Raw genomic sequence first — 21,551 nt, 5'->3', positions numbered from 1 at the left:
AACAAAAATAAAATTGGGTTGCCTCCCAGCAAGCGCTATCGTTTAACGCCCTAGCTAGGCATAAAAACAAAAATATATCTAGGTATTGCCATAATAATGATAAGGCAAATCACGAAAAATCATCTCATACTCCCTACGTTCAGCAGCAAGCTTTCTTTGTGGCAGGCAAAAGTAATCAAAAGGGCTAAATTTAATGGGACAAAAATCCCCAAGATCAAGCTCGGGAGGTAGTGGTTCCTCCTTTGGCCCCTCATATTGCACAACCAATTCATCATTATAAGCATTCTTTTGGAAAAAAAGTTATGAGCCTTTGTTCAAGAGAAAAACCTAACCCATTGTTCTGAATAGGAAAATTATCATTAAGTTCAGAAATCTTGTCAACTTGAACATCGGTAGGAACCTTTTTTCTAAGGTTTTCATTATAAGCAACATGATCTAAAGATCGTAAACACATTATGTCTTCTTGATTAAAAAGGATTGCTTCCATGGGAGGACGGCCAGCATCAATGCGCAAAAATTTCGTTGGCCTCATTTATTATAAATCTGAACTCGTGTGCTAAAAATATGGTAGCTGCTCGCTTAATAGAAGAATGCTCAATATTGGAAAATTCTAGAAAAATCCTTTGTATGCAAGGATGCATGTGGATAGATTGTCTTTCAAGTTCAACCACGAGCAAAGATATAGCATCCGCAAGACTACTAGTTCTATGAAGAATAGACCCACCCATAGTGGGCAAAGCACCGGCGCAAGTAAAGAAATCTTGAATAACTCCTTTTCCAATAATATTACCACTACAAATCCAAAACTTTTCAGTGTGTAAAATAGTAGGTTCTTCATGAGGAGTATCAAAAGCATCAAAGTTTCCCCATTGTTACTACTATCCTTTTCAATGATAACCTCCCCAGTTTCAGACAGGATGGCAACAAACCGCACTAAGAACGAACACACAAGAAGCAAGTGGAAAGAGACAAACGGAAAAGGATCAAAGAAAAGGCAAAGGTTTTCGAAAATTGTTTTAGAAGTGTGGGAGAGGAAAATGAGAGGCGAATGGCAAATAATGTAATGCGAGGGAGAAGAGTTTATGATGTGTACTTGGTATTTCTTGACTTGGCGTAGATTTCCCCGGCAACAGCGCCAGAAATCCTTCTTGCTACCTCTTGAGCATGTGTTGGTTTTCCCTTGAAGAGGAAAGGGTGATGAAGCAAAGTAGCGTAAGTATTTCCCTCTGTTTTTGAGAACCAAGGTATCAATGCAGTAGGAGACAACGCACAAGTCACCTAGTACCTGCATAAACAATCAAGAACCTTGCAACCAATGTGATAAAGGGGTTGTCAATCCCTTCACAGTCACTCGCAAAAGTGAGATCTAATAAAGATAGTAAGATAATTATTTTTGGTATTTTTGTTGTATAGATTGGAAAGTAAAGATTGCAAAATAGTAAACGAGATGCGATGTAAATAAAAGAGATGCAATATAGTAAGAAAGAGACCCGGGGGTCATAGGTTTCACTAGTGGCTTCTCTCAAGATAGCATGTATTACGGTGGGTGAACAAATTACTGCCGAGCAATTGATAGAAAAGTGCATAGTTATGAAGATATCTAAGGCAATGATCATGAATATAGGCATCACGTCCGTGTCAAGTAGATCTAAACGATTCTGCATCTACTACTATTACTCCACACATCGACCGCTATCCATCATGCATCTAGAGTATTAAGTTCATAAGAACAGAGTAACACATTAAGCAAGATGACATGATGTAGAGGGATAAACTCAAGCAATATGATATAAACCCAATATTTTTATCCTCGATGGCAATAATACAATACATGCCTTGCTACCCCTAGTGTCACTAGGAAAGGACACCGTAAGATTGAACCCAAAGCTAAGCACTTCTCCCATTGCAAGAGAGATCAATCTAGTAGGCCAAACTAAACCAATAATTCGAAGACACTTGCAAAGATATCAAATCATGCATATAAGAATTCAGAGAAGAACCAAATAATATTCGTAGATAATCTTGTTCATAAACCCACAATTCATCGAATCTCGGCAAACACACCGCAAAAGAGTATTACATCGAATAGATCTCCAAGAACATTGAGGAGAACTTTGTATTGAGAATCAAAGAGAGAAGAAACCATCTAGCTAATAACTATGGACCCGAAGGTCTGTGGTAAACTACTCACGCTTCATCGGAGAGGCTATGGTGTTGATGTATAAGCCCTCCGTGATCGATTCCCCCTCCGGCAGATCGCCGGAAGAGCCCCCAAGATAGGATCTCATGGGTACAGAAGGTTGCGGCGGTGGAAAAGTGGTTTCGTGGCTCTCTGTGATCGATCTAGGGTATAAGAGTATATATAGGAGAAAGAAGTATGTCGGTGGAGCTACGAGGGACCAACGAGGGTGGGGGCGCGCCTACCCCCCTGGGCGTGCCCTCCTGCCTCGTGGCCAGCTCGTGGCGTTCCAGACTTCAACTCCAAGTCTCCTGGTTTGCTTTCGGTCCAAGGAAGATCATCACGAAGGTTTCATTCCATTTGGATTCCGTTTGGTATTCCTTTTCTGCGAAACTCAAAAATAGGCAAAAAAAACAGAAACTGGCACTGGGCCTCCGGTTAATTGGTTAGTCCCAAAAATAATATAAAAGAGCATATTAAAGCCCATTAAACATCCAAAACAGATAATATAATACCATGGAAAAATCAAAAATTATAGCTACGTTGGAGACGTATCAAGCACCCCCAAGCTTAATCCTTGCTCGTCCTCGAGTAGGTAAATGATAAAGACAGAATTTTTGATTTGGAATGCTACCTAACATAATCATCAATGTAATTTTCTTTATTGTGGCATGAATGTTTAGATCCGAAAGATTCAAGACAAAAGTTTAATATTGACATAAAAATAATAATACTTCAAGCATACTAACAAAGTAATCATGTATTCTCAAAATAACATGGCCAAAGAAAGTTCATCCCTACAAAATCATATAGTTTGGCCATGCTCCATCTTCGTCACACAAAATATTCAAATCATGCACAACCCCGATGACAAGCCAAGCAATTGTTTCATACTTTAGTATTCTCAAACTTTTTCAACTTTCACGCAATACATGAGCGTGAGCCATGGACATAGCACTATAGGTGGAATAGAATGGTGGTTGTGGAGAAGACAAAAAGGAGGAAGATGGTCTCACATAAACTAGGCTTATTAATGGGCTATGGAGATGCCCATCAATAGATATCAATGTGAGTGAGTAGGGATTGCCATGCAACGGATGCACTAGAGCTATAAATGTATGAAAGCTCAACAAAAGAAACTAAGTGGGTGTGCATCCAACTTGCTTGCTCACGAAGACATAGGGCATTTTGAGGAAGCCCATTGTTGGAATATACAAGCCAAGTTCTATAATGAAAATTCCCACTAGTATATGAAAGTGACAAAATAAGAGACTCTCTATCATGAAGATCATGGTGCTACTTTGAAGCACAAGTGTGGAAAAAGGATAGTAGCATTGTCCCCTCTCTCTTTTTCTCTCTCTTTTTTTAATAATATTTTTTGGGCCTTCTCTTTTTCACTTTGGCCTTTCTCTTTTTTTCCTCACATGGGACAATGCTCTAATAATGATGATCATCACACTTTTATTTAGTTACAACTCAAGAATTACAACTCGATACTTAGAACAAAATATTACTCTAAATGAATGCATCAAGCGGTGTACCGTGATGTGCAATGAATCAAGAGTGACATGTATGAAAAAATTATGAGTGGTGGCTTTGCCAAAAATACGATGTCAACTACATGATCATGCAAAGCAATATGACAATGATGAATCGTGTCATAATAAACGGAACAGTGGAAAGTTGCATGGCAATATATCTCGGAATGGCTATGGAAATACCATAATAGGTAGGTATGGTGGCTGTTTTTAGGAAGGTAAATGGTGGGTTTATGGTACCGGCAAAAGTTGCGCGGTACTAGAGAGGCTAGCAACGGTGGAAGGGTGAGAGTGCGTATAATCGATGGACTCAACATTAGTCATAAAGAACTCACATACTTATTGCAAAAATCTACAAGTCATCAAAAGCAAGCACTACACGCATGCTCCTAGGGGGGTAGATTGTTAGGAAAAGACCATCGCTCGTCCCCGACCACCACTCATGAGGAAGACAATCAAAGAAACACCTCATGCTTCAAATTTGTTACACAACGGTTACCATACGTGCATGCTACGGGACTTGCAACCCTCAACACAAGTATCGCTCAAATTCACAACTACCCAACCAGCATGACTCTAATATCACCATCATGTCTCAAAACAATCATCAAGCATCAAACTTCTCATAGTATTCAACGCACTTTATATGAAAGTTTTTATTATACCCATCTTGGATGCCCATCATATTAGGACTAGTTTTATAGCCATATCAAATTACCATGTTGTTCTAAAAGACTCTCAAAATAATATAAGTGAAGGATGAGAGATCAATAATTTATATAAAATTAAACCACCGACATGCTCTAAAAAGATATAAGTGAAGCACTAGAGCAAAATTATCTAGCTCAAAAGATATAAGTGAAGCACATAGAGCAAAATTATTCTAGCTCGAAAGATATAAGTGAAGAACATAGAGTATTCTAATAAATTCCGATTCATGCGTGTCTCTCCCAAAAGGTGTCTACAGCAAGGATGATTGTGGTAAACTAAAAATCAAAGACTCAAATCATACAAGGCGCTCCAAGCAAAACACATATCATGTGGTGAATAAAAATGTAGCCTCAATTAAAGTTACCGATAGACGAAGACGAAAGAGGGGATGCCTTCCGGGGCATCCCCAAGCTTAGGCTTCTGGTTGTCCTTGAATTTTACCTTGGGGTGGCTTGGGCATCCCCAAGCTTAGGCTCTTGCCACTCCTTATTCCAAAATCCATCAAATCTTTACCCAAAAACTTGAAAACTTCACAACACAAAACTTCAACAGAAAATCTCATGACCTCCGTTAGTATAAGAAAATAAACCACCACTTTAAGGTACTGTAATGAACTCATTCTTTATTTATATTGGTGTTAAACCTACTGTATTCCAACTTCTCTATGGTTCATACCCCCCGATACTAGCCATAGATGCATCAAAATAAGCAAACAACACACGTAAAACAGAATCTGTTAAAAACAGAACATTCTTTAGCAATCTGGAGGTTTCGAATACTTCTGTAACTCCAAAAATTCTGAAAAATTAGGAAGACCAGGATAAAAAGTATATTGATCTACTTCAGTTGGAATTGATATTTTATCGCTCTCTGGTAAAAAGACGATTATTATTTTCGTGAGTGCATACTTTCTGTTTTTATCAGCAAGATCAAACAACAATCACCCAAGAAGATCCTAAAGGCTTTACTTGGCACAAACACTAATTAAATCATAAAAAACACAATCATAGCAGAAGCTAGATGAATTATTTATTACTAAACAGCAGCAAAAAGCAAAGAACAAAAATAAAATTGGGTTGCCTCCCAACAAGCGCTATCGTTTAACGCCCCTAGCTAGGCATAAAAACAAGAATAGATCTAGGTATTTCCGTAATAATGATAAGGCAAATCGCAAAAACTCATCTCATACTCCCTACGTTTAGCAGCAAGTTTTATTTGTGGCAGGCAAAAGTTAGTCATTAGTGGTAGTATCAAAGTTATTCTCCCGGATATTCGTGGATTATCCGATTTAAATAATGGTGGAATGAGTGCAAAAATATCACTCATCACTACTTCGTGTGGTATTAGAGTCCGGTTGATCCAAAGTAGTTCCCGGTGTCCTCTTTGAGAATTAGCTGCAACAAGCATGGCGCAATTGGAGAAGAGGATGGGTGTTGCAAAACAATAGATTAAAGGACTACGTGAAGATCTCAACTGGAGAATCGATCAACTGGTTGAGATGACAAGGGTGTTTCCCCTGCTGCCAATGAACAAGGTTCATGAAAAGAAGAAGATGTTCAACAACGAAGAAGGAGGTGTAATCTGCTACCTCTTGAGCACTGCGTTGGTTTTCCCCGAAGAGGAAGGGATGATGCAGTGATACTTCTCCAACGTATCTATAATTTTTGATTGCTCCATGCTATATTATCTACTGTTTTGGGAAATATTGGGCTTTATTATCCACTTTTAGATTACTTTCGGGACTAACCTATTAACCGAAGGCCCAGCCTAGATTTGTTGTTTTATGCCTATTTCAGTGTTTTGAAGAAAAGGAATATCAGACGGAGTCGAAACGGAACGAAATCAACTAGAGAAGTTATTTTTGGAACAAAAGCCACCCGATGGACTTGGACCCCACGTCAAGGAAGGAAGGAAGGAGGAGCTCACGAGGGTAGGGGCGCGCCCCCTGCGTCATGGGGCCCTCGTGGCTCCCCTGACGTGCTTCTTCTGCCTATATAACTCCGTATACCCTAAAAACTTCCAGAAGGGAGATTAGATCGGGAGTTCCGCTGCCAGAAGCCTCCGTAGCCACCGAAAACCAATCTAGACCCGTTCCGGCACCCTGCCAATGGGGGCAATCCTTCTCCGGTGGCCATCTTCATAATCCCGGTGCTCTCCATGACGAGGAGGGAGTAGTTCTCCCTCGGGGCTGAGGGTATGTACCAGTAGCTATGTGTTTGATCTCTCCCTCTCGTGTTCTTGAGGTGATACGATCTTGATGTATCGCGAGCTTTGCTATTATAGTTGGATCTTATGTTTCCCCTCCCCCTCTTCTCTCTTGTAATGAATTGAGTTTCCCCTTTGAAGTAATCTTATCGGATTGAGTCTTTAAAGATTTGAGAACACTTGATGTATGTCTTGCCATGCGTATCTGTGGTGACAATGGGATATCTCGTGATTCACTTGATGTATGTTTTGGTGATCAACTTGCGGGTTCCGCCCATGAACCTATGCATAGGGGTTGGCACACGTTTTCGTCGTGATTCTCCGGCAGAACTTTGGGGCACTCTTTGAGGTCCTTTGTGTTGGTTGAATAGATGAATCTGGGATTGTGTGATGCATATCGTATAATCATACCCACGGATACTTGAGGTGACATTGGAGTATCTAGGTGACATTAGGGTTTTGGTTGATTTGTGTCTTAAGGTGTTATTCTAGTACGAACTCTAGGGCTGTTTGTGACACTTATAGGAATAGCCCAACGGATTGATTGGAAAGAATAACTTTGAGGTGGTTTCGTACCCTACCATAATCTCTTTGTTTGTTCTCTGCTATTAGTGACTTTGGAGTGACTCTTTGTTGCATGTTGAGGGATAGTTATGTGATACAATTATGATATTATTGTTGAGAGGACTTACACTAGTGAAAGTATGAACCCTAGGCCTTATTTCCTATCATTGCAATACCGTTTACGCTCACTTTTACCATTAGTTACCTTGCTATTTTTATATTTTCAGATTACGAATACTCATATCTACTATCCATATACCACTTGTATCACCATCTCTTCGCCGAACTAGTGCACCTATACAATTTACCATTGTATTGGGTGTGTTGGGGACACAAGAGACTCTTTGTTATTTGGTTGCAGGGTTGCTTGAGAGAGACCATCTTCATCCTACGCCTCCTACGGATGGATAAACCTTAGGTCATCCACTTGAGGGAAATTTGCTACTGTCCTACAAACCTCTGCACTTGGAGGCCCAACAACGTCTACAAGAAGAAGGTTGTGTAGTAGACATCAAGCTCTTTTCTGGCGCCGTTGCCGGGGAGGTTAGCGCTTGAAGGTATATCTTCAGATCTTGTAATCGAGTCTTTTAGTTTCTTGTTTTATCACTAGTTTAGTTTATAAAAGAAAACTATAAAAAAATGGAATTGAGTTTGTCTCATACACTTCACCTTTTTAATATCTTTTGTGAGTATGGTGGAAAGGATAATTGTGCTCAAGTGCTAGAAGAAGAGATCTCTAAAATGTTTGGCACTAAATATTTGAATGATGAGCATGATTGCAATGTTGTTAGTATGAATTCTTTGAATATCCATGATGCTAATGATGATTGCACTAGTTATGATGAAAATGCCTCCTATAAACATGTCAATTTTTGTGGAGTAGACTGGGTTTGCATGTACACACCAAATAGGGAAGATAGATATTGCAAGAGGCATAAGTACTTAGAAACTAAATTGTTGCAAGAAGAGCTAGATGAATGTGCTGATAGATTCAATATTTTTTTGTGCCCCTTGTGAACTTTGCAATGAACATGGTCATTTAAAGCTACAATGCTATTTGTTTCATGATCAAGTCACGTCCAAACATTGTGATAATTTGATTGCCCTTGAGCATCATAAAGAGCTTAGCCTTCTTTTGGGTTATGAAGAAATGAAACGTATAACTGAGGGTATTCCAAAGTTTAATCTTTATAGAGTTCTTGATTTTGATCTAGAGAATATTTATATGTATTGTGCGGTGAATTGCATTGAAAATCCTTATGTTGCCAATTACATAAAGAAAAGAAAAGAAATATAGGGTGAAGAGAATACTAATGAAAGGGAAGAGACTTCCCAATATCCTCTTATTATTTCTTATGATGAATCAGGTAACGAGGAGGAGCCTCCTATTCAAACAATCTCATTAATAAGGATCTCCAAAAAGAGGATTGAACCCACACATGATGTGGCGAAGAAGAAGAAAAGAAAAAGGAAGAGAGGTAAAAAGGTATCTCTCCTAAATAAAGTTGCTCCTATTATTGCTGTGCCTCATGAAAATGAAGATGATACACTTGATGATGATCTCGTTATGCCTATTGCTTGTTGTGATGATTATGATTGGAAGATAATGATACTTCTTATGATCTTGAAAATCTTGTTGGTACTTGCTTGGAAGAATATAATAATTGCTATACTATCGGTGCTATCTATACTATTAATGATGAGAGTGATTATGCTTATGATATGAAAAGGCCCAAGCTTGGGGAAGCTATGTTTGATGAGGATTACATATTTGAGAATATATTTGCTGCAATTAATGTTTGTCCCAAGCTTGGGGAATCTATGATTAATGAATATGATATTTTTATTCTCCCAAGTTTTGATATGCAAGTTTATAATGATGATAGGATGCCTCCTACTTATGATGATTATTGTGATGATACATATGCTATAAAAAGTAGTGAGGATTATATTTATAAAAAATTTCATGATTATGATTACCCCTTATCTTAACATTACTCTTTTAATGTGGAAACAATTTATAATATTCAAGTCTATTACGATACTCCCACTATCCCGAAAGAGAAGAATTTTGCTTATGTGGAGAGTAGTAAATTTTCTATGCTTGTAGATCATGAAAATAATGCTTTAGGTGTTGGTTATATTGTTGAATTCATTCATGATGCTACTGAAAATTATTATGAGGGAGGAACATATGCTTGTAGGAATTGCAATAATATCAAGTTTCCTCTCTATGTGCTTAAAGTGTTGAAGTTATGCTTGTTTTACCTTCCTATGCAAGTTGATTCTTGTTCCCATAAGTTATTTGCTCACAAAATCCCTATGCATAGGAAGTATGTTAGACTTAAATGTGCTAGTCATATTCTTCATGATGCTCTCTTTATGTTTCAATTCTTATCCTTTATATGAGCATCATTGAAATCATCATGCCTAGCTAGGGGCGTTAAACGACAGCGCTTGTTGGGAGGCAACCCAATTTTATTTTTGTTCCTTGCGTTTTGTTCCTGTTTAATAATAAATAATCCATATAGCCTCTGTTTAGATGTGGTTTTATGTGTTTAATTAGTGTTTGTGCCAAGTAGAACCGTTGGGAAGACTTGGGGAAAGTCTTTGCGATCATGATGTAAAAAAAACAGAAACTTTAGCGCTCATGAGAATTGCTGCCATTTCTATTTGGAGAGTGATATTTAGTTAATTCTTTTTGAAGATGATTAATAGATAAATTACTCAGGTCCAGCAATTTATTTGAGAATTTTATTAGTTCCATAAGTATACGTTTGATCCAGATTACTACAGACTGTTCTGTTTTTGACAGATTCTGTTCTTCATGTGTTGTTTACTTATTTTGATGAATCTATGGCTAGTAAAATAGTTTATAAACCATAGAGAAGTTGGAATAGAGTAGGTTTAACACCAATATAAATAAATAATGAGTTCATTACTGTACCTTGAAGTGGTGATTTACTTTCTTATACTAACGGAGTTTACGAGTTTTCTACTTTAAGTTTTGTGTTGTGAAGTTTTCAAGTTTTGGGTAAAGATTCGATGGACTATGGAATAAGGAGTGGCAAGAGCCTAAGCTTGGGAATGCCCAAGGCACCCCAAGGTAATATTCAAGGACAGCCAAGAGCCTAAGCTTGGGGATGCCCCGGAAGGCATCCCCTCTTTTGTCTTCGTTCATCGGTAACTTTACTTGGAGCTATATTTTTATTCGCCACATGATATGTGTTTTGCTTGGAGCGTCAATTTATTTTGTTAGGATTTGCTTTCTGTTATTTAGAACAAAGTTTTGCATCTTTTATTTAAATAAAAGTGGCATTGATAGCCTCCACTATGCCTATGTTACAAGTATACATGTTGCTGTTTGAAAACAGAAAGTTTACCGCTGTTGCAATAATTCCCTAGAAAATTAAGAATGTGATAAAATGTTGAAACCTTTTGCATATTAAGATCTGATAAATTTACTACAGTGGGAATTTTATTTCATAATTTTTGGATCTAGGGAAGTATGGATGCTACAGCATTCTTTACAGACTATCCTGTTTAGGCAGATTGCTGTTATGTTTGCATTGTTTGCATATGTTTGCTTCTTTAATGATTCTATTTGACGATAGGACTATTAAATATGAAGAGGCATTTAGTATGCAATTTTGAATAATAATTTTAGTGGTTTGCTACAGTAGAGTATGATAAGGTTTTTGCAATGGTTTATACTAACTTATCTCACGAGTCCTTGTTGAGTTTTGTGTGGATGAAGCTTTTGAGATTTAGGGAGACCGTGATATGAGAGGAATTAAGGAGACACAAAAGCTCAAGATTTGGGGATGCCCAAGGCATCCCAAGATAATATTTCAAGAAGTCTCAAGCAAGCTTGGGGATCCCGGTTGGCATCCCACCTTTCTTCTTCAACACATTATCGGTTAGTACGGTTGATCCTAAGTTTTTGCTTCTTCACATGATGTTTGCTATTCTTAGAATGTCATTTTATTTTGCTTTGCTTGCTGTTTTGAATAGAATACCAAGATCTGAAATTATTAAATGTTAGAGAGTCTTCACATAGTTGCATAATTATTCGACTACTCATTGATCTTCACTTATATCTTTCGGAGTAGTTTGTCATTTGCTCTAGTGCTTCACTTATATCTTTTAGAGCACGGTGGTGGTATTTGTTGTATAGAAACTATTGAACTCTCATGCTTCACTTAGATTATTTTGAGAGTCTTAAATAGCATGGTAATTTGCTTAAAATCCTAATATGCTAGGTATTCAAGAATAATAAAATTCTCTTATGAGTGTGTTGAATACTATGAGAAGTTTGATACTTGATAATTGTTTTGAGATATGGAGATGGTGATATTAGAGTCATGCTAGTTGAGTGGTTATGAATTTGAGAAATACTTGTGTTGAAGTTTGTGATTCCCGTAGCATGCACGTATGGTGAACCGTTATGTGATGAAGTCGGAGCATGATTTATTTATTGATTGTCTTCCTTATGAGTGGCGGTCGGGGACGAGCGATGGTCTTTTCCTACCAATCTATCCCCCTAGGAGCATGCGCGTAGTACTTTGTTTTGATAACTAATAGGTTTTTGCAATAAGTATGTGAGTTCTTTATGACTAATGTTGAGTCCATGGATTATACGCACTCTCACCCTTCCACCTTTGCTAGCCTCTCTAGTACCGCGCAACTTTCGCCAGTACCATAAACCCACCATATACCTTCCTCAAAAACAGCCACCATACCTACCTATCATGGCATTACCATAGCCATTCCGAGATATATTGCCATGCAACTTTCCACCATTCCATTATTATGACACGCTTCATCATTGTCACACTGCTTTGCATGATCATGTAGTTGACATCGTATTTGTGGCAAAGCCAGCGTTCATAATTCTTTCATACATGTCACTCATGCATCATTGCACATCCCGGTACACTGCCGGAGGCATTCATATAGAGTCATATCTTGTTCTAAAGAGTTGTAAGAAAAATAAAAGTGTGATGATCATCATTATTAGAGCATTGTCCCAGTGAGGAAAGGATGATGGAGACTATGATTCCCCCACAAGTCGGGATGAGACTCCGGACAAAAAAAAGAGATAGGCCATAAAAAAGAGAAAGGCCATAACAAAGAGAAAGGCAACAAAAAAAGAGAAGGACCAAAAAATAAAAAAATAAAAAAATGAGAGAAAAAGAGAGAAGGGACAATGCTACTATCCTTTTACCACACTTGTGCTTCAAAGTAGCACCATGATCTTCATGATATAGAGTCTCCTATGTTGTCACTTTCATATACTAGTGGGAATCTTCCATTATAGAACTTGGCTTGTATATTCCAATGATGGGTTTCCTCAAATTTCCCTAGGTCTTCATGAGCAAGCAAGTTGGATGCACACCCACTTAGTTTCTTTTTGAGCTTTCATACATTTATAGCTCTAGTGCATCCGTTGCATGGCAATCCCTACTCACTCACATTGATATCTATTGATGGGAATCTCCATAGCCCGTTGATTCGCCTAGTTGATGTGAGACTATCTTCTCCTTTTTTGTCTTCTCCACAACCACCATTCTATTCCACCTAAAGTGCTACGTCCATGGCTCACGCTCATGTATTGCGTGAAGATTGAAAAAGTGTAACATCCCAAATTTTCAATTTGGAATGTTATACATTAGATCATCAATGCATATCATATTTTATTTGCTTTTGGATTTTGATCCTAGAAATTCTACACAACTCAAGGACCCACAGAGAGAGTTGGGGATTTCATTATTTTCATATTTGAGTTTTCTCAAATTTTGAGAATAGGATCATTTGATTTTTATTATTTTATCATCAGTTATTTCTATTACAAAAATATGAGATAGGGAATAAAATGACTTTCTCAAAATAAAGAAATATTGAGGATTTAATGATAAAATCAAATAATATTTTATTTCGGAGTTTTTTGTTATTTTATTTGAATTTAGGAAAAATGTGCGTTTTTCAAAATTGCATTTAGGCCCCAAATAAATGTTCACCTTGTGCGGCTTGATTTTAGAAGCACGGGAAAATTTATTTCGGGATTTTTAGAGTCGGTTTAGTATTTATTTTGATTTTTCTTCTACGCGTTAATATTTAAAAAAACACGCACCGACCTACGGGCCGTGTCCGACCGGGACTCCGGCCCGCCAAGGCTTTATAAGCCGGGGGGAGCCAGCCCGAGGCCCAGCCGCCGCCCCCGAAACCCTAGCCGCCCGAGCGCCCCGCCCGCGCCGCCGCCAGCCGCCGCCGCCGCCGCGCCTCGCCGCCCGCGCCGCCGCCGCGCCTCACCGCCCGCGCCGCCCCGCCGTCGCCGATGCCGCCGCCTCGCCGGACGCCGCCGCCGCCGACCCGCCGCCCGAGGTTCACCTCGCCTCGATACCCGTGTCGCCGGTTTTTTTTAAACCGTTTAGTTTTCCGTCGGTTTTTTTGTTTCCGTTTTTTATTAGATCGGTTTTATTTTCGGTTTAATCTAATTAGCGAGCGTTCGCTTGTTCGTTCGTTCTAACGAACGTATTCGTCGTTTAGATCCGGTTAATGAAAGTTCGTTTGTTAATCCGTTCGTCGTTTTTTTTCTCGGATTTTCCGCGATTATTTTCTGATCGCGATTCCTGATCCGATTTTCGTTTTAGTATAACTTTTCGCTCGTTTATCGGAATCAGGCGATTCAAGCGCCTGGAGTTTCGTCTTGAAACCCTCTATCCGTTTAACCAACTTAAACAAGTTTTTGCTACTGTAAAATTTGACTTAGATCCAGATTAGTAGATCGAAGTTGTTTTCTTTCGCCGTTTGACTTTCGTTGCTTCGTTCGATTTGATTCTTTTTGCAAACCGGAGTTCTTAAGTTGAACCTTCTGGTTAGATCTCTTATTCGAGTTTTACCTGTGCATTAGATGAGTATTTATTGTGTGCTTGTTTGTTTGCGATATAGTACCCGGAGTGCGCCGCTTGTTACTTCGAATCACTAGGTTTCGCGGATCAACAGCAAGGCAAGTAACACTTTGTTCATACCTTTTCTACTACCCAGTTTTATTGCATTAGATCAGATCCTCACACATTGCATGATTAGATCTAATTAAATTGTGGGATGGGAAGTAGATGAGGTAGTACCTATCACCTGTTATATTATCAAACCCTCGGGAGTTACTTCTACGTTTGCCTATTATGCCATGCTATGCTAGTAGACGTGGATTGGGTGAGTGATATCCATGACAGATGTGAGTTTGTTAATTAATGGTTTATCTAAGGTGGCAACTTAAACACACATCTGGGTGGATTGAGGCACCTGGGTAACCCAGGATTTGCCTGTTTTCTTTTGGACCGCCACCCAGGCTTAAAGGGATCATGAGATTATTCATACTAGAAACTTCCGTGTGCAGCCACAAGCTATTATGGGCTCTAGCATAGTTGACTAAGTCATGCGAACTCTTAAAGTGGTAGACTAGCAGATGTAGGGGATGTAGGTGGTACGGTCTACCCGATCGTAAGGTGCTAGCGCTTCTGAAAGACTATGTCTCGGTCATCCATTTCTCAAACACCATGTAGTGCGAGAAACCAAATGGAGGCGATCGAGTCTTGTGGGGAAAAGTGCGCAAACCTCTGCAGAGTGTATTAAACTAATCATGGTTAGCTGTGTCCCCGGTTATGGACATCTTGAGTATCTAGTACCTGGATTATCATGTGAATCTCAACATGTTACTTTAAATTAATTTTGTTGGTATTTGTTAATGATGATGTTTAATTGGCATTGAGGATGCTGTCAACCATTCTCAATGTTTAACAACTACCATGATAGTTAAGTTAATTTTATTCCTTTGTAGTAGGGAAGAATTGGCTTTACGCAAAACTGTAACCATAAAGCTTTCCACCAGCCAAATATGCATATAGTATAGTTTTTTCATTCCATTACTCTTCATGTGTTACCTTGCCAGCATATTCCATGTGCTGACCCGTTTCAGGCTACAACGTTAATGTTGCAGACTTTTCAGACGATGATTAAGGAGTTTTTAGGTCGTGGTCCTATACTCAGTGATGCCGTTGGAGTTGATGGACTCACTTATCTTCCAAGCCTTCCGCTGTTATCGTTATTAGATGGCCTTAAGCCATATTTATTGTAATAAGTTCTCTATTGAGACACTCGATGTAGTAAGTGTGTGATTGCTACTCTGTTATAAATCCTCCGAGTACTGTGTGGTGTCAGCATTACTGATCCAGGGATGACACCGGAGCACAGAGATCAGACCGTTTGAGGTCTGGTCGCTACAAAAAGTTTGAGAACATCAGAAGTATGAAACAATTTCTTGGCTTGTCATCGGGGTTGTGCATGATTTAAATATTTTGTGTGGTGAAGATAGAGCATAGCCAAACTATATGATTTTGTAGGGATAGCTTTCTTTGGCCATGTTATTTTGAGAAGTATTATTATTTCTATGTCAATATGAACTTTTGTCTTGAATCTTTCAGATCTGAATATTCATACCACAATTAAGAAGAATTACATTGAAATTATGCCAACTAGCATTCCACATCAAAAAAATATCTTTTTATCATTTACCTACTCGAGGACGAGCAGGAATTAAGCTTGGGGATGCTTGATACGTCTCCAACGTATCTATAATTTTTTATTGCTCCATGCTATATTATCTACTGTTTTGGGCAATATCGGGCTTTACTATCCACTTTTATATTACTTTCGGGACTAACCTATTAACCGAAGGCCCAGCCCAGATTTGTTGTTTTATGCCTATTTTAGTGTTTTGAAGAAAAGGAATATCAGATGGAGTCGAAACGGAACGAAATCAACTAGAGAAGTTATTTTTGGAACAAAAGCCACCCGATGGACTTGGACCCCACGTCAAGGAAGGAAGGAAGGAGGAGCTCACGAGGGTAGGGGCGCGCCCCCCTGCCTCGTGGGGCCCTCGTGGCTCCCCTGACGTGCTTCTTCTGCTTATATAACTCCGTATACTCTAAAAACTTCCAGAAGGGAGATTAGATCGGGAGTTCCGCCGCCAGAAGCCTCCATAGCCACCGAAAACCAATCTAGACCCGTTCCGGCACCCTGCTGGAGGGGGCAATCCTTCTCCGGTGGCCATCTTCATCATCCCGATGCTCTCCATGACGAGGAGGGAGTAGTTCTCCCTCGGGGCTGAGGGTATGTACCAGTAGCTATGTGTTTGATCTCTCTCTCTCTCTCTCTCTCTCTCTCGTGTTCTTGAGGTGATACGATCTTGATGTATCGTGAGCTTTGCTATTGTAGTTGGATCTTATGTTTCTCCTCCCCCTCTTCTCTCTTGTAATGAATTGAGTTTCCCCTTTGAAGTAATCTTATCGGATTAAGTCTTTAAAGATTTGAGAACACTTGATGTATGTCTTGCCATGCGTATCTGTGGTGACAATGCGATATCACGTGATTCACTTGATGTATGTTTTGGTGATCAACTTGCGGGTTCCGCCCATGAACCTATGCATAGGGGTTGGCACACGTTTTCGTCGTGATTCTCCGGTAGAACTTTGGGGCACTCTTTGAGGTCCTTTGTGTTGGTTGAATAGATGAATCTGAGATTGTGTGATGCATATCATATAATCATACCCACGGATACTTGAGGTGACATTGGAGTATCTAGGTGACATTAAGGTTTTGGTTGATTTGTGTCTTAAGGTGTTATTCTAGTATGAACTCTAGGGCTGTTTGTGACACTTATAGGAATAGCCCAAAGGATTGATTGGAAAGAATAACTTTGAGGTGGTTTCGTACCCTACCATAATCTCTTCGTTTGTTCTCCGTTATTAGTGACTTTGGAGTGACTCTTTGTTGCATGTTGAGGGATAGTTATGTGATCCAATTATGATATTATGTTGAGAGGACTTACACTAGTGAAAGTATGAACCCTAGGCCTTATTTCCTATCATTGCAATACCGTTTACACTCACTTTTACCATTAGTTACCTTGCTGTTTTTATATTTTCAGATTACGAATACTCATATCTACTATCCATATACCACTTGTATCACCATCTCTTCGCCGAACTAGTGCACCTATACAATTTAACATTGTATTGGGTGTGTTGGGGACACAAGAGACTCTTTGTTATTTGGTTGCAGGGCTGCTTGAGAGAGACCATCTTCATCCTATGCCTCCTACGGATTGATAAACCTTAGGTCATCCACTTGAGGGAAATTTGCTACTGTCCTACAAACCTCTGCACTTGGAGGCCCAACAACGTCTACAAGAAGAAGGTTGTGTAGTAGACATCATGCAGCAAAGTAGCGTAAGTATTTCCCTCGGTTTTTGAGAACCAAGGTATCAATCCAGTAGGAGGCTACGCGCGAGTCCCTCGTACCTGCACAAAACAAATAAATCCTCGCAACCAACGTGAATAGGGGTTGTCAATCCCTACACTGCCACTTACGAGAGTGAGATCTGATAGATATGATTAGATAATATTTTTGGTATTTTTGTGATAAAGATGCAAAGTAAAATAAAGGCAAAGTAAAAAGCAAAGGAAATAACTAAGTAGTAGCAGATTAATATGATAAAGATAGACCCGGGGGCCATAGGTTTCACTAGTGGCTTCTCTCAAGAGCATAAGTATTCTATGGTGGGTGAACAAATTACTGTTGAGAAATTGACAGAATTGATCATAGTTATGAGAATATCTAGGCATGATCATTGTTGACACACGAACACGTCACGTGTACCCTCGACGCCAGGGGTGATGCACCGCAGCTCACGTCGAAGGAGACCCGACCGACAGCGCGATACGCAAGACTGTCAACGGGCGCTTTTGCAGACCCGAAACCCCACATGCCAGGGACCCCGTCAGGGCGCGCGGCGGCTATGGGTTGCTCTAGGTCGATTTGCTCGCCCCTAGAGCCTCATGGGTCGCTGCCCTCCAACGCGAAGAACGAACGAAAAACGAGAAAGAAAGATACAAGGGTAGGGGATAAAGATAGATGAACACAAAAGTGTAATAGATTGATTGGTTTGATTGGTGTTGTTGAATCGGCCATCACCCCCAAAATATATAAGTTGCGGCTGGACTTCCCATACAAGCAAAGAATTCATCTAGGCTTTCCTTACAAAAAATTACATCAATTCACGTCCTAGAGTCCTAATTCTATTCCAACTCGGATTCAGTCTGAATCTGGCCCAACCTCTGTCTTCCTCCTTGCGCGGGCCGCCGAGCTTGCATATGACCTCCCATCAAGACGGCCCAAATATGACACTTGTGCGCCTCGACGAGACGAACAATTCTTGTGTTGAACACTTTTCCAAATAAGACCATCTTGAATATTCTATGAAGCCATCTTTAATATCCAGTCGGACTCAGTCATGTAACAGACTGGATTGTCTGAGTCTCGTAGTGAACTTAAAGGCCGTATACTATCTCAGATGATAATGACTCTAAAACCAAACTTCACCGTTTTGACGATGCGCACAACTTCCGTGTTGATCACTTTTCGATCCGAGGTCATCTGGATTACCTTTCGGGCACATCTTCAGTTTCACTCGGATCCGAGTTCATCCACTCGGAAATTAGAGTTTTTCGTCCGACTGGACCTTTTCACTCGGATGTTAGAGTCTTTCACTCGGAAGACATTCTTTCACTCGGATGACTATAATTTCACTCGGAAGACAATCTTTCACTCGGATGACTATATTTCACTCGGAAGGCAATATCTTACTCGAACGTCAAGTTTTCATTCCGACGGTAATCTTTTCACTCGGAATAACTTCACTCGAATGATAATTTCACTCGGATTACTATATTTTCACTCGGAAGCCAATCTTTTACTCGATCGATATGTTTTCACTCGACCTTTTACTCGATCGGTAGGTTTTCACTCGGATGGTAAACTTTTCATTTGGATTTCCCGACTGAAAACACAGCCTGATCTTGATTTGCTTCTCCTGGTTGCATACGATCTCGAATTGAGACAAATTTTATATGAAAAACAATCGGCTCGACGAGACAAAACTTTTTCGTGTTGAAGGCTTTTCGATTCAGGGCCGCCTTGATGGCCCGAATTACTCGCGCAACCTATCAGACAAGTGCCTGGCACCTCGCGCCATATTTCCATTGAGGTTCGGTCTGCAGTGTATTGCCTCTAACTTTTGCATATGAACTCGGATTGAGATGATTTATATATCAAAATCGATTGGATCGATTAGACAAAGGCAATTCCTTAAGACTGCTCCTTCATTCGAGGTCATCTTGAAGACGTGATTGGCCAAAAACCACTCGAAACATTGAATTATGACACTCGGAGTATAGTTTCGGTCCGTAAGATAAGGTCGAATGAATATAACCGAAACATCAAAGTTGTTCCACTCGGCGACGTGAATATTTTCATGCTGAAAACCCGTTCACTCGATACCATCTTCATTGCAATCTATATCTTGCCAAAATCAGGTGTCAACACATGCCCCCCTGTTTTCTGGCAGAGCTTGCGTGCCAGAAAATACCTTGCTTAGGGTAATGTTTAAGCACGATGTCAACACTCCATTGGCTGTGCATGTTGAGTATGATAATTTTAATCATCCATATGCTCATGTTTGTTGCTTCTTCAGTAGAGCCTCTTGGATAATAGTTGTCTGAAAACAACAATTGGATGTCACAAAGGCTTCCACGTAAGTTTCTTATGTCAATCCGGACCTTGCATTTGTCCAGGCATTCCCTGGGAATATTAGAACCCTTCAACAAAGACGGTTGTCGAACGATTATGACCATGCACCTCAAAGGAATACCGTCAACTGTTCGGCGACTCAACTCGTTATCAAAGTACACCATCAAGCCTCCGCCGAACAACGTCTGTCTCCTGACTTGGATCCTGCAAATAAATAACATTTGGAGTCGGGGCTATTTTATGCACTAGACCCTTGATTGGTAGTCGACTCAATAATTAAGTTGGCCTCGCCAGTATTGGCAAACAATGAGCATCGGCTATAGGAGTAGGAAATCAACCATGGTGAACACCGTTAGCCAGATGCCGGGTTTGTCAACACAATGAATTCTGAGGGCGATATGCAAATATCGGCCATGCGTTCTTATCTCAAAAGTGCTCGGGAGTCCGTCCACCAAAGTGTGAATAGCCGAAATAAGTCAGATGTTTCGGCTGAGAATAAATTCCATAGCGTTGATTTTGATGGTACGATTGAAGAATATGGATGAGACGCCTCCCGGAGTGTCCTATATGAAAATTGTCGTCCTCGCCTACGGGCTTTACACTTGTACTCCCTTATTTCTGCTGGCTTCGCAACAGGAGATGTGATGCCGCTCTTGACTCGAGGATTTCCCTTAGGAACCCAGGCCATGTTCCTCTTCTCCAGCTCTTTGGCCATAAGACATTTTAGCTTCTTCTGTTGCGAATATGGTAAGCCGAGTGGGCGTCCCGGCTGGGACTTTGGTTTATGCACTGGCAAATTCTTCCTGACTTTGGGCATCTCTGGCTTGGGCTGTCCAAACTTGACTATTGGATCCTTTAATTTTACTTGCTTCACTTTCTTGTCCTTAGCAGCCAACATAGGCCCAGCTGGCTTTTTTCATTTGGGTCGAATCTGAAATAGCACTCTTGCGGCCATCCTTTTCTTTCTTCACCTTTTTAACTCTTGTTTCAATAGAAGGTCGGACATCATTTCTATTTTGACTGCTCCTCTTGGGAACCCATTCCATGTTCTTCTTTGTCAACTCATGTGCACTAAGTCTTTGTAATTCCTTCTCTTGCCAATGTGCTAAGCCGAGTGAGCACGTCGGCTATGATTTTGTTTCAACCAATGCCAACTCTTTTTTGGCCTTGTGCACTCTCAACTTCTTTGGCACTTGATTGACTTGCCTCGTTGCCTTTTGTAGCCAATGACAATACTTTAACTGGCTCTTTGTTATTTGAGAACAAATCTGAAGTAGCACACTTATGACCATCTTTCTTGACCTGGTACACTTGCTTGACCACCTCTTTCTTGTTCCTTGAGCTCCGGACCGATTCCTTATGATTGAAACGGTCTTTGACGTGTGATTGTTCATCAAATGTTGATCTTTTTGGATCTGCATAATGTTGGCGAGATGATCTAAAATAAGATGGATAATTTGCCCTTGTATCACACGTGCCCCATGATGGATATGGATTTACAAGAGCGTAGGGAGGCATCCACGATATTGGCATTGGCGGCCCAAAAGCAGGATATGAAGTCTGCTTGCTCAATGTCTTCCTTTGCCAATCCAAGTCTTTAGATTTATGCCTTGGGGGTGACTTTGATGCTTTTGCTTCACTCGGCCGATAAGCACTCTTTGCCTCACTTATCTTTTGGTACTTTTCTAATAATTGCGCGAAAGTGA

This window comes from Triticum urartu, chromosome 3 (genome assembly GCF_003073215.2).
Source record: "Triticum urartu cultivar G1812 chromosome 3, Tu2.1, whole genome shotgun sequence".
Taxonomy (NCBI): Eukaryota; Viridiplantae; Streptophyta; class Magnoliopsida; order Poales; family Poaceae; genus Triticum; species Triticum urartu.
The sequence above is the reverse complement of the archived record's forward strand: the minus strand, read 5'-3'. Positions refer to the sequence as shown.